Source organism: Cygnus olor, chromosome 7 (genome assembly GCF_009769625.2).
Source record: "Cygnus olor isolate bCygOlo1 chromosome 7, bCygOlo1.pri.v2, whole genome shotgun sequence".
NCBI lineage: Eukaryota > Metazoa > Chordata > Aves > Anseriformes > Anatidae > Cygnus > Cygnus olor.
In genome coordinates, this window is record NC_049175.1 from 4,493,710 (window position 1) to 4,504,601 (window position 10,892).

The 10,892-nt window shown below is 40.6% G+C and overlaps 1 long non-coding RNA gene across 2 annotated transcripts in view; it reads left to right on the forward strand.

Moving 5' to 3' along the window:
• Positions 1-10,892, forward strand: part of LOC121072828 — a 47,721-nt gene extending 36,829 nt beyond the window's left edge. For both annotated transcript variants that reach the window (XR_005821402.1, XR_005821403.1), the window contains 3 exons: positions 1,237-1,330; positions 2,154-2,254; positions 10,787-10,892. This is a non-coding gene — a long non-coding RNA (uncharacterized LOC121072828). The remainder of the gene's footprint in view (positions 1-1,236; positions 1,331-2,153; positions 2,255-10,786) is intronic.

Genomic DNA, 10,892 nt, shown 5'->3' on the forward strand with positions numbered 1-10,892 from the left:
TGCTGCCTGATTTTTTTCCCTCTCCTTTGGCAGCTTTCCTCATCTCTTGGCAGTTTCAGTTCTTTGTCCAGGCTGTCCAGCAGGAGATATTCTCATTCTGTGTACATTTAGCAGGAAGGACAACTTTTGTTGCCTCTCACAGAAGCCTTATAGAATGTGCACAATGTTTCCTTTCCAACCAGCAGCCTATGTAAATCTGTAGGTTCCAAGGAGTCTTCCTGCTATCAAACTGTAGCAGAGGTGAAAGACATCTCTTTCAGTTCAACCTTCCATTACATACCATGTTCAGCAATTAATTATTGATTTATTGCAATTACACTGAGGACCGTTGAGATGTTTTTTCTACCACAAGTGCTGTGCTGCAGTCTTTAACTGCGTTTATTAGATGACCTGGTGAATGGAAACCCCAACGCTTGTGGAATTATGAGACATATAAAGTGCCTTTTGTATGTAACTACTAATAGGATCAGTACCTGCATCAATGTAAATGATAATTTATTAAGGACAGGGTTAGTAAAAGCTCATTTGACTTTGGGAGTGGAGTTAGAATCATGCTTAAAATCTCACCCAAATGTCCTATGACCTTGTCTGGCTTGTCCTTATTTCATTGCACTCAGTTGGTCATTTGGTAATGGTTAGAATTACACGCATGGAATTAGGTACTGAATTAGAGGTATCTTTTTTTTTTTTAATTTAAGTTACAAGTATTTATTACTGCCTTGCAGCTTTCAAGCTGTCTTACAAGCAGAAATGTTTCACATCTACAATAGCAGCTGCTGTTTTCTCTTGTTCTAAGCATGCATTTTCTACTGCCCTATTCCTATCCCCCTGCATATCCAGTTTCCAAGTGAGCTGTTAAAGGGTTATCTTGAGAGGAGATCTCTCCTGCTTCCCTGGGCCTTTCCTGACTAGAAACCCAAGTGGACTTGGAATATAAACTTTCTTCAAAAACATTAGGAGTAATTTTGCAGGGTATTCTGAAGCAAGTCCCCTCTTACCCACCTAACACAGTGGAATTTAGCTTGAATTTTGTGATTTCGCCATGTTAATCTATTGCTATCTATTTGATGCTAATATTTAATATGAATACTAGACTGTTTTAAAAATATATATCATTTTCCTTCTTATGTACAAGATCAATAAAGAAGCTAAGTTGTTCCTATTAATAACTCGAATCTAGTAACCTGACTGCACTACCAAAGTCTCTTTTTTTTTTTTCTCCTTTCCTCCCGACAGATTCTGGGAGGAGAAGGGGAGGCGTTAAATGAAGTTCCCCAACTATTCTGGTTTTGATCATATATTTAGAAGTGAGACTCATTTGATACAAGTGGTAAGTAAATGGCTCCTAAACTTCTGCTACTAGGACTGTAGAGTTTCAACTGATAAGCTTCAAACAAATTTTAAAAGTTTATAATGTAATAAATTTCAAGTTGAACTCAGGATTAGAAACAATAGATTACAAATGCAAGGTATAGTGGGAGATAACACTGAACAAATGTTTATTCTGTTTATTAATCTATTTTACATAGAAGAATTTATGATTTGACAAACATGAATTGAAAGTACTGGTCGTTGAATTAATATTCAGAACTCAGTTACTACATTTGGATGATATGGACAGACCAGAAAATATACACAGAGGAAAGATTAAACACTCAATCAGCACATCATAGAATACGTTAGTAGAGCCAAGAATGGGGAATTAGGTTTGTTGTTTTTTTTCAAACTCGGGGTGGGGGAATCTGTTTGGGCTAGGCAATGACCAAAGTGCAAAGAGTTCAGGGTAGATGCCTGCAAATACTTGGGGTACATGAACATCAGTGAGTGAAGGGAGTAAACAAACAGTTATATGACAGAAACGAACAGGTTGTAGCCAGGAAAGTGGATCCGTTACATTCTGCTGAGGGTGAACTGCATTAAGCTGCAAATATGGAGGCGGTGGAAACACATTTTCAGATGCATGATGAGCTTGGCCAGAGCACAGGAAAATGTACAGTTGGGATCGGTCTTGTTTGGGCATGGAATATAATGAAATGAATCTATGATTATTTTTTTTCCATTTCTAGCATCTATGATGTCACTCTTGTGAAAACATTTCATGATAGAAAAATAGATAAAAATCCCTCCACTGATATTTCTGTCATGTTCTGCAGGGATGGAAAGTCACCAAGCCGAGCTGTCAGAGTCCTGGAGAGTAAAACCTTCTTCTGCTATGCATCATAGGCAAGGGCAGGCCATGGTGTGGGCTGAGATGGTAATTATGTTTTATAGCATCTATATCTGTGGGTCTTTTTACAATCTGTTGCCAGAATGTACTATTTTAAGAGGTGAGCATGTGCCTGTTGAGGATTGATGTGAGCTCACCAGCTAGGGTCTCGCACGCCACCAAACAGCTGTCAGGACAGCATTCAGCTCCCATCCTGTACTGAATTCCATGCAAAGAGTCCCTGCACCCATGTGGAGCCCTGTTCATGGATCTGCCTGTGCAGAGCTCATTGAGGGATTCAAGCAGACATCAGGTTGCTCCCTGCAGCTGTTTTTCATTGTGTGTGAAGTGAAAGAGTCTATCTTTGAAGCTGGATATGGTCTGGTGATCTGATGACATACTTTATTTGCCAGCATCCTTGGAAATGCCAGAAAGAAATGATGAAATTTCTATGTGCTTGCTTAAATTCTCACTTTGAGTTTAATTCCTAAATGTTGAGTTTGGAGAGCATTGTCCTGCAGAATGATGCACTGCTTGCTGCTCTGCTTTGCCTGTGTCCTCCTCTCCCCATTGCAGGAGCACAGGACCCAGACATTTCCAGCACAGATCTTCCTCTGGGGCAAGAATAACACAGTAGAGCTGAGAGAGGAGAGAGCAGTCTTTGCTGCAACATATAAACAGCTGGGATTCCCAGTGTGCTGCCAGCCAGCTGGGCTGCAGCTCCAGAAAAGGACAACTGCCTTCATCCCCTCCTGCTGTTCTGCCATACGTACTGCACAGGATTCTTCAGTTGAGAGAGTTCTGTTAGTTTGCATAATGATCCCAGTTTGGGGATTCTATAAGTTGGTCAAGTCCTGTTTGGTAATTCAGCTTCATGTCCAGAGAAAAGCTGTACTTCAAAAACGTGTCCCATACTTGGACAAACTTGACAGTTTCTTTGAAGAGTTCTAAAACTGACAAAGTTGCTGCCCGATCAGAGAGCAACAGAAATGTGTATGAGGGACCAAGCGTCACAGTTTGAACAGTGATTTCAGCTTAGAGGAAGTGAGAGTTATACCAAGTCTTCAGTGTCAAGTGTAATTTCAGTGTCACTTGGCTGATAAAAGACAGGTTAAAAGTCTACCCTTCTCCTCTGCACTGGTTTCAAAGATCAACATCAGGCCTTTCAGATGGATGTTTAAATTGCATCTCCTCTTAAACAGATAAAGAAAACACAAAACTGTTCTTCTCCCTGGTTGTTTCCTTTGTACTTCTCTTCATTATTTCTATGCTTTCGGTGTTGCCCTCTCTTTAAAAAGATCCTTGGAGAAGACTTTCAAAGATGTTAATTCCTTCGAAAACACAGCTTTATCTGCAATATAGCAGAGAAACAAATTTATGGTAAATCACTGGACATATTCAAGATCTAAATAACTCTGAACTTCCAGAAAATTGATCTACAGAGTACATGAAACAAAGGAAAATGCATAGCTAACTAGAGAAATTAAGTAATTTCCTCCTTGCTGTGATACTGCTTTTTTAACAGCTCTGTATAAAATCTGGCTAGAGGTAATGCTAAATAGGCTATCAGAATAATTTCAAGTGAGACAATGGCAAAACAGATTTTTTCCTTTGAGCTGGATTAGTTTTTGTTTTGTTTTTGTTTTTCCCCATAATAAATAGGGTATGAACTCTGGCCAATTTTCCTTTTGATTTTAACTGCTACTTTGAAAACTCTTCCTAGGAACTAACTTGTTGAAGGATACCCCCTGCTCTAAAATATGTTGTGTATTTTTTTGTTTTGGTTCTGTTTTATGAAGAGGTAGGATTTTGCATTCTCAGTCTTGCGGTAACCAACGTGTTGCTCACATCAGTTCTGAGAGTATAATAATTTTAGGACTGGTGTCAGTGATGGGAGCGTTGTTGTTTATGTAGTAGTGGTGGTGTAGTCACTATGAGATAAGGGATCCTGAACAGGGATATAGTGGGATGAGGTACCTGTTTGCAGGAATGTACCCTGTAAAGAGTGTGGGGTGAGGCCTGCCACAATGAGCATAGGTGAAGCAGTTTGTGGAAAAGTAGTAGTGATGCCAGTTTTTAAAAGTTGGTTCAGGAACTGGTGCGTAGTAGTGATGCCAGTTTTTAAAAGTTGGTTCAGGAACTGGTGCATTAAAAATGGTGCATCTGTACTGAGTCTTTGGTGATGTGTTTTTACGAAACTTGCAAAGTGCTAGTGGAGCTCCTCCGACACAGATGATCACCTTGGCTGAGTGCGTGGCCAGCTCAAACAGCGGGAAGCCACATGGAGTCCAGGGAGAATGCTGTTGGCACAAAATGTCGGACACCTGTCGCTCTGTCAGCACGCGGCCTGCGCTGCCCACCTGCTCTGCTCACCAGCACGTGTGGGCTACAGCCCTGGTGGCCCCCGTAGCCCACGGCAATGCACTGAGCAGTATTCTGTCGGGTGTGTTGCGATGAGCTGCAGACATGGTGCCAGAGCTCTGTGCAGTCTATGCTACCACCTGCCTCTCAGGCTGTGGGGTGTGCCTGGTGCTGCTACCTGAGATGGAGGGCGAGAGCAAGCACAGCTCTGTGAGGTATGCCCAGGTGGATGAACTGCTCTGCCTGGTGGCCAAGCTTTGGGAAGAGGTGGGGAGGCCAAGAAGCATCTGAGAGTCTGAACAGGTGATAGATGAATGGAGCCGTGCTCTGTCTTCTCAGGTATGCACATGCTAACCTGGCATGGCCACTGCTGAGGCAGGCCCAGCATCTGGTCTACATCTGGGTAAAGGCAGCAACTTGAGGGACACCGAGGAGTGGAAGCAATTTACTACACGGAGCCACAAGAGAAGTCCCTGTCTGCCTGCTCAGCTTCCACTACTGAATAGGTACGAGGCTCTGGGAGTGGCAGACGAGGAATGTGAAGAGACAGAAGAAGAGGCATCTGTGCAAGTCCTCCCTCCAAAGTCAGATCAACCAAGGACTCGTAGCACATGTACCATCAAGACTTGTGTCATGAAGAAATCATGGCGAGTTCTATTCATAGATGACTCTCTCCTCAAGGGAATGGAGGCTCCCATCTGCAGACCAGACCCTCTTCGCAAAGAAGTTTTCTGCCTCCCTGGGGCTCAGATCAGGGATGTTACCAGGAAGCTTTCAAGCATAATACAGCTTTCAGACTATTACCCAGTCTTCCTCTTTCAACTGTGACATAGCTCCTCTTCCAAAGACATAGCTATAGGAAGCCTGAGGTCCAAAAGGCAAAATCTGATCATTTTACATCTAAGGAGTTGAAAATCCAGTCTAAATCCTGAGGTGGTCACTCTGAATTCCTCTCATTTCAGCGGTGGGCTCAGAATGACTCAATAGGAAGACGACAAAGGCTTCAGTCAAGAGGGCTTTTCTCCAGTTTTATACTGTCTGACTGTTGCAATAGTACGGTAGTAAATCAGCTCAGAAGGCTTATGCACACAGCTTGTGTCTTTGAAAAGCTTACTGTGTTGTCATGTGCAAAACAGGAAATGTGTAATGGTATGAACCCCGGAGGAGCTGATCCAGGGCAAACTCTCCTGACCTCGTGGAAAACACATCCATCTGAACCTCACAGTAAAATGCAAACATACAAGTTAACCACAGAAGTTAAGAAATATCTTTGCCTGCATTGTATTGCTTTAATGTGGAAAATTTTAACATGAGAAGCAGAGCAACAAATAATGTGTCCTTCATGCCAGTGCCACCACGGAACTGTCCTCGTGGTGGTGCTCTTCTTAGAAGAAATATTGTGCCCCAGGTTGTTTTCATTTTGCTAGCCAAGCAATATTTTGCAGTGAATGACATACTTTCAGATTTACATACTATTAGGTATTGAATCTGTCCACAAAGAGTGAGAAAAATGTAACTGCTAAGGAGAGAGAGACATGACTCAAATTAACCTGAGCAGGTACAAAGTAGGTCCTTAGATAAAACTGAGTAGAGATTTGGTCAAGAACAGATGTTTTGTTCCAGAAATTACTTCTTCTGGACAAGACCAAACCTCTACTGAAGGCAATCAACCATATGTAACCGTGCACATCAGAAAAAGTATAAGGCATTCTTAAAAATAAGCAAAACTTCACTCTTGTCTTGCACAGGTGTAAAAGTAAGATCCAGATGCTGGTCCTAGCATTATCTGAGGCCACGTGTTTTAAGATAAGAGGCCCAGGTTTTATTTCTCATTAAAATAAATTAAGGGAGGAATATAACACTTGAAACTCAGAAAGCAATGTTCTAGTTTTCATATAAGCTACTTGTTATAATGATTTCTTTTGAAAAGACCTAGGAACACATTCAGAGTTAGAAACCACTTAAACTTTTAGAAGCCTGTAAACTATACAGCCTACTGTGTAGACATGTGCTAAATATTCACAGACGGACTGGTATTAATCTCTTCGTTTAAAATTCTGGTTGTTGCAGTAGTGTGTGTCTTCACCTACTGATAGAAACAATATTACTTTAGGAGCCTTTCAGTTAAATACAATGCTGAAGTTATTCAGTGCAACATAAACATTTAGCTCTGCAGTTTAGTCTGTAAACATTTTAAAGGCTGGAATGTTTATTCAAAATGACCAGAGTTCCAAAACTTGCAAAGCTGATCTGTTTGCAGTGCTAACAAGGAGTAGAAAATGATGAGGTTTACGCATTTGAAAGTGAAGAAGACAAAATCCTATTTTTAGCCCCCATAAACAATTATCTTCAGGTTTTGTTTCGCTTCTGAGTTCCCTTGGAACTGGCTGCCTGCTTTGAGCTGATCTCGGAAGAGAATTTGTTGGGATTAGAATCTCAGTGTAAACCCAGGTCCCAGTGAAAGGGAGGGGAAGGGACTGATGCAGTTATTATTGTCTTTTCTATTAAAAACGAAAACAACAACAAAAATATGTCAGACTGAAAAAAGTGGAGGTTGATGAGTTGCTTCATGAGCAAATAAGTCTTAACTGCCATGGAAATGGCAATTTCCAGTCACACAGATGTGGCTGTAACCTCATATTTTGTACTTCTGTATTATGATACTGCTAGTAAGTCATCATCCATATACGCAAATAAACATGACTGTTCCTTAGTTCTTGGTTTGGTTACTTAACATTTCCACAGAACTTTGCTAGCCCTGGCATATATGATAGTTGTAAAAGGGTTGTTTTGGTGTAATAAGTAGAACTGCTTTTTTTTTTTTCCTTCCTTCAATGCACTAAGCTGATGAGTCCAACCTGATCTGTAGCATGATTCATATCATCATCAACTCTGCTGTTGAATTCCTTCTGTTGAGTCAGAAGGGATTTGGCAACTTCACGTTAGGGGGTCAGCACCAGAGATAATAACAGTCCAAACAATGGCTCCAAAATACTAAATTAACATTTTCGTAAGTCAAAAGACAGTTTGGTTCATGTTGTGATGAAAGGGCAAGTGAAGGCAGGAAGATCTTGTTGTGTACAAGCTAGTTCTGTCGTGATTGAAGTTACATAACGTTTTAATGAAATGACCATGTAGAAGAAAGCTGATTTATTTTGAACCTCGGAAGGAGTTAACCATGTAAGTGCTGTGTGACAAATACTAACTACAACATCAGGGAAGAACTCACACCAGTTCTGCAGTTAAATGTAGATCTGCCAACAGAGGGGAGCTATATAGTTCCTCTGTAGTTTCTGGCATAATTCTTCTGAATGTGTTTAAAAGTAATTATTCTCATAGATTTTTTTTATAGCTGTGCCCATAGATATAACTGCTGTAATGACACAAATGGCCACTTGAATTCTCCAGTGCACTTCTAGTGATTGGATGGCTGATATTACCCCATGTTTTGATCTGCTAAATACCCCGAGGTGACTTTATTTTGCCAACCTTTTTCATTCTTGCTATTAGTGCAATGATAGTTGCACAGCAGGGGCACAGTCATTATTGGAAATCTCTGTGAATATTCACTTTTATAAAGTTTTGGTAGACAGTAAAAGGACTCCCTCTATTGGCAAATCCAAGTGTAACTGTAAAATAAGAATTATGTGCATATATCTTCCCAGAATACTTGAATTTTGTGAAATCTCAGAAATTTGATTAATGCAGTTGAGAATAAAATAGCCACAATCTGCAACTGAATTGTAAATTTAGGCACCTCCATAGTTCTGATTTATTTACATCTGAGTGTCACATACAATGTTTTCTCTAACTTTTTTTTCTTCATTCCTTGCTGTAGGCTTATATTAAAATTAAAGAAAGATGGAATGTCAGTGGTTCATATTTGTAGGTGTTAAATATTTGCGGAGGTGAAGTAGTACAACTATTTAAAGATAAGACAAAATGTGTTTCCCTGTTTCCAGAAGAGGGCTCTGACTCACCATGTCATGTACTTCAATATACTGAGGGTCTGAGTCTTAACTGTTATCACCAATCTCTCACTTCTTTGTGCTCTGAACTCTATTATTATCTCAGATTATAGATTTTACTGGCTGATTCTTTTTTTTCATTATGATGATGATTTTTTTTACAAATCAGCTACTATTTCTTTGTTTGCTTATTTGCAAAGCAAGGGAGGTTTGTAAGGTTTAAAGCATGGGCCAGGGGCATAATAATAAAAAGAATTTGAGGCCAACTGTAAGTATTGTAATTAAGAGTGACTGAGCTGGAGAGAGAAGGCATGAGAGCTGAACTCATCAAGGATCAGTCCCCATCCCATCTGAGCCTGTGTCCTGCACATGTTCCCTGGGCTCCCCACACAGAGCCCCAGTGGAAGGGTGCGGGGCAGAGCAGAGACGGGCATGATGCTGCCTGTCTGTGCTGCTCCCTTGCCACCAGGCAACTCTCACTCTCTGCAGTTTGAAGAACAGGAAAGAAGTGTGTACTGATTCAATCTAGTAGCTAAGTATGCGATGCTTGTTAGAAAAACCTCTAACTTTAGATCTGAATTTCCCTTCTTCCCCTTATACAGTTACTGCCTCGTTGCTGTCAGTACTGAGAACCCAAAACTGTTCTTTATAAAGAACTCCTTATAAAGAACTTCCTTTAAAAAATATGTATTGAGTTTGGGTTAAATATCATGGGATGCAGCTCTCTGAGGATTGAGGCTATGGTTAGGATGCCTACCTGGGAGGTTGGGACACCTATGAAAGGCAACCTTTCAGTGCTTTCTTTTTTTAGCAGGATATTTTGAGCAATCTTAGGTAAAAGATGATCTGTACTAAAGATGGCTTGAATGGCATGGTTTTTCCTGATTGTGGGAGAGGCTCCTGGCTGAGTCATGGGCAGATTATGCTATTTCTGTACATGAGACATGGTTTGTTATGTTCCGATAGTTATGTCCCAAAGAATGGTTTCACCCCAGCAAGATGCTGCTGCAGCTGGAGGTGTAGTTTGATGAGGTGCAGACCCCTACCATTAGTGAGGTGAAGCAGCTCCCCTAGAGCTTGCTGTATACAGGAGACCCATGCATTGAATTCAATCATCAGAAGGTCTGACAAGTTGCACAACGATCGCTTTTAACCAGAGCTGGAACTCTGTGTTCTGCTAGTCTCAAGAACAGATGAGGGAATAGAAAGAGAGCTCAATGTGGTATATCCTAACATAGGATTTAAAGGTGAAGAGAGAAGAGCAGAAGATACGGGAGAGGATTCAGGTATAGTGATTAACAGAGTAAAGGTGAAAGGCTGTGGATGAATGACCTGGCAGGAGGTGCTGCAAGATGTCAAAGCAAGAATCAAGGCTAACCAGAGCTTTGAGTGAGAACTCTAAATCCCATCTTCTTTTCTTATTAGAGGAAGTAGAGTGATGAGAAAGTAAGGAGGAGGTAATCATTGGCACATTGCTGTAAAAGGGGAAGGGAAGAGTAAGATAGGAGGCAAGGAGATATAAGAATTAAGATATTTGTTCTCTAAATTGCTTCTCAAACTTTACAGAAATCAGGGCTGGTTAAGATGACAAAATGTTGCTTGCACAACGTCATGAAGCATCAACGCTTGCTTTTGTTTAGGGATACTAACCTTTTTTCTTCTGAACCTCTGGGAATATGGAGCGTGGTGTCTATAAAGACAAGGAACATCAAGTCTTTCATGCCATAGGTGTAAGTACTTGCAATAGCTCATGTTTTGGCAGTCATTACTTGTAATGACTTTTGTAAATGTAACTTTTGTAATGCAAGTTTTTGTTTTTCTTTAATATTTTAATCTGCGTTTTTAGTATGGCAAATCCCAAACAAAGAAATTGGTAGCGCTTGTATAACAGGAAAGGTAGTGCAACACTTAGCTATTGAAAATAATTGAAAAATCAGTAGTAAACAGCATGAGTCTAATACAGCTTGTAGGGAAACATAGCTGTTATAATCATTGGAGCTTACCACTGACAGCTTAGTACAAATCCCTTGCCTCGTATGGACTATAATGGACTACAGGGAGTGCTGGAAAAACTGGCTTCACTCTTGTTTGACTTCTCAGAAATTCTGCTGCCAACAAAATACCTTCCAATTGAAAATGCAAAGGTAATGTTTTGAAATGTGCTGTTGAAATATTGTATTACAGTTGGGTAATTATCCTCAACTTCCTGTGAATTTACTAAAGAACCTTTCTTTCTTTTCTTACTTCCAAGGGAAGGAAATCCTCCGCTCAACTACTGACCTGACTTGAAAACTGTGTGATACTGCTGAGTGACAGGCTGGCTGAGTTGCTTCACTCTTCATTTCCTGGAGACGATT